This window comes from Vigna umbellata, chromosome 3, assembly GCF_029865625.1.
Source record: "Vigna umbellata cultivar VRB3 chromosome 3, Vumbellata_1.0, whole genome shotgun sequence".
Taxonomy (NCBI): Eukaryota; Viridiplantae; Streptophyta; class Magnoliopsida; order Fabales; family Fabaceae; genus Vigna; species Vigna umbellata.
In genome coordinates this window covers 47,347,371-47,350,867 of record NC_142167.1, presented here as the reverse complement: position 1 = coordinate 47,350,867, position 3,497 = coordinate 47,347,371, and positions in this window count along the sequence as shown.

The window sequence follows — 3,497 nt, the reverse complement described above, 5'->3', positions numbered from 1 at the left end:
ATTAACATTAGATATCTCTTGTTAAATCTAGGTTTAATAGCATTTCTTTTCTATATTTATAATAATAATATTATAAGAAAACACAATAATAAAAAATTTGTCAGTAAAATAGTATTTATTAACAAGTTTTATTTATGAAAAAAAAGCTGTCAGTAAAATATAATTTATTGATGAATTTTAGAATTTTAATTCTTAATGAATATTTTCACTTACAATTGATTCACAGGTCATGTATAACTTTTATTAATTAGATACTTTTGTTAGTAAAATGATTTCAAAGTTTTTGCTTTAGTTTTGATAATGTGAAAGTAAAATTTGTTGGTAATTGAATTTTTTGAAAATCTATTAATAATTAAATTTTTGAAATTTCATTAAAAATCGTATTTTTTAAAATTTGTTGATAATTTCGTTGGTAAAAATGAGTTTTAATTTTCTCACTAAATATGATGAAATATGTCTTATATATTAAGTGGAGATGAGTGAGAAGAAAAAAAGGAAAAGAATGAGGAGAAAGAGAAGAAATGGGAAGGAAAACAATAAGGAAGAGGAGAAGAAGAGAATGAATAGGAGGCAATGAGGATTGTTATCGTAGTGGTGACGATAGTGATAAAGGAGAAGGAAGAGGAGGAGGAGGAAGAACCAAAAGTGGTGTACACAATAACAACGATGATAACAACAACAAATGTCGGTGACAGAAGAAAAAGAAAAAAAAATAAAAAGAAAAAAATGAAAAAGAAAAGAATGAGGAAGGAAAAAACCAAATATATCAACGATTATTTACTGACATTTCTAATTCGTCAATAAAAATTATCAACTAGCATTTTATCAATGATTTTTTTTATGTTGGTAATCTTGCTTGATTGAAGAAATTTTGTGCTTACAAATGAATTTTTTTCCCATTGATAAGTTCAGGTTTTTTTTTATAGTATAATGATTCAAAGTTTTTCTTTTTATTTTTTTTTTCTCAATGTGATGCCATATGTTTTAAAATGACTCAATGTGATTCTTTCCGTTAATCAATGTTAACATAGTTTAAATCACCCACGCTTTACGTTTTTATTGTTCAATCCCAAGAACAAAAAGGGATGAATGATATTAATGTCATATTTAGTCTTTTTAAAAATATATAGAGACCATATTGAGTACAAAAAATAGAAAAAAAAACATTGAGTTAAAAATAGGGAGAAAATGTTGAATTATTATTATAAATATAAGGAAAAAAATGCTATTAAACCAATGCAAAAACATCCTTTAAACACATCTCCTTTATGTTCATAACATTTTCATATTATCTAATTCATCTTCATTTTCTCTTGGTTGCCATTACTACCAGCCACAGTACTCACAACTTTCTTCGCCACGCCACCAAGCCTACTCTCTTGAAATATCTCTTCGGCACCATTATCGCTCTCGTCCTTCTCCATCTTCTCGTCCACACTCGAGGTTTCGTACTAACAATGACCTTCACCGGCATGCCATTGTTCCCAACACACCACCTTTGCAAGCTTCTCATCTCATTTCTTCTAAAAGTTTTTTGTCGTCATTCCATTTAGGGTGTTTTTTTAATTATATTTTTCTTTACCCTAAGATGTTATTATTGGCAATACTTGCTCTAAGTTATTTGTTTCTCATTGTTGAAAAAATACGTAGCTAAAATGTATTTAATTTGTGTTAAAAATATACTTAAAATGTATTTCATTTTCATTAATGTTAGAATCTAGAGATCTCATATTGATTAGAAATAAAATAGATTTACACTATATAAGTGGTGTAAATCTCATCTTACTAATCAATTTTGTAATTTTGAGTTAGACTTAAAATTTATTTTCTAAAGTAGAACAGAAAAACAAGAATAAATTGACATATTTGAATATTTACATGTTGCTTCTAAATTATTCTTATTAGAACTTTTTATCTTGAATAGAAACAATACAAATGATGTGAACTTTAAAAGAATACACACAGTACTAGAAAATTAATAATCTTCATGTGATATTTGAAACATTAACTATAGGACATTATTTGTAATGTTTAACATGAATACATAATGACACCTTAAAAGTTATTTGAAAAAGTAGTTGTTAGGAGTAAAATTTTCATATAGTTATTAGTGGTATTAAAACATGATATAGAANTGGTAGGTGTTGACCATTTTTCTCTGGTCCATCCTTGATACTTTATGTTGGTGATGTTGTACTTACAGTGTATGGTTTTTATCAATGGTGTTATAAAAAGAGTAAATTGTGTAGATTTAAATCTGTTTTAATTAGACAAATGTATTTAATATTGGCTTCAAAAATTAAGACAAATGTATTTTGGACATACCTGTATTTGTAAAAATGAAAAGTTCAACCCATTTCGATAAGCCACATAGGTTAAGTTTGAGATATATTTTAAATCACCTTTGACGTTTAGGTCTAACGGTTTGTTTGATAAAAAATAATTTATTCAGAATATAAGAAAAATTAGGTTTAATGGATTATTGTAATTGTGATAGATAAACAAAATTAAAAGGTTAATTGTGTGATTTTTAAATTGATTTATTTAACTAATTTTTAGATAAGTGATCAATATTATTATAAATATATTTAAAGCTTTTCATGAACGTAGTCACTATGAAAAAATTAAAGTAATAAGAAAGTTTTAACATGTTATGAAATTTTTAATTTTTGTCTTATTATAAGTTTTTATTTAGAGACTACTCTCACTCACATTAATGTTATTGTTATTATTGATATTAACACGACCAATCATGTCTTATTAATAAAATAAAAAAGTGTGTTGAGTTAACTTGGTTTTTCAAATAGATTATAGTTTAATTTGACTAAATGACTAAGATTAGAAAATGTTTGGTTTAATTTAAGTTGAACTTTTTTTCTTAGCTCAATTTATATTTATAAACTTTTCAGGCAACCAATTGGATCAAGCTGAAACTTTTAATTGTCATTAGTCTCAATCTTGTTAAGCATAAATGAATTTTATGATAAGATGCAAATCATGATTTGTATACATGTCAAGAAACTCATGTATCGTTAATAACACCTAATAACATTTTTGTTATATTTTCAAGTATAAAAGTAGGTATCAATTTCATATGAACTTAATAATAATGTGGGAGAGACCCTAAAACCAGATTCCCCTGTAATTCCTCCTACTCTCCTTCCATTTATACTACGCTATGAATCTAAAGCTTTTAAAAAAATACTTTATAAAAAAAAACCTAGAATATTTTTAAATTAGCCTGGAATTAAAAATTTCTAATAGTTGAAAATCAATACTGAATTATATATGTAGAATTTTTTTCCTAAAGCTGTCAAAATGTAAAATATAAAAAGTATTTCATTACGTTCTGCGTAAAATTTTCCGGGATGTTTTAGAATTTTAAAAGGTCAATTTTGTTATTTAACTGTGTGTAGGGACAAAGCCTGATATTTTTTCACTAACCTTTTCAGGATTTAGTGGTAAAAAATGTGAGAATCTTGAAAGGTACAGGGTAA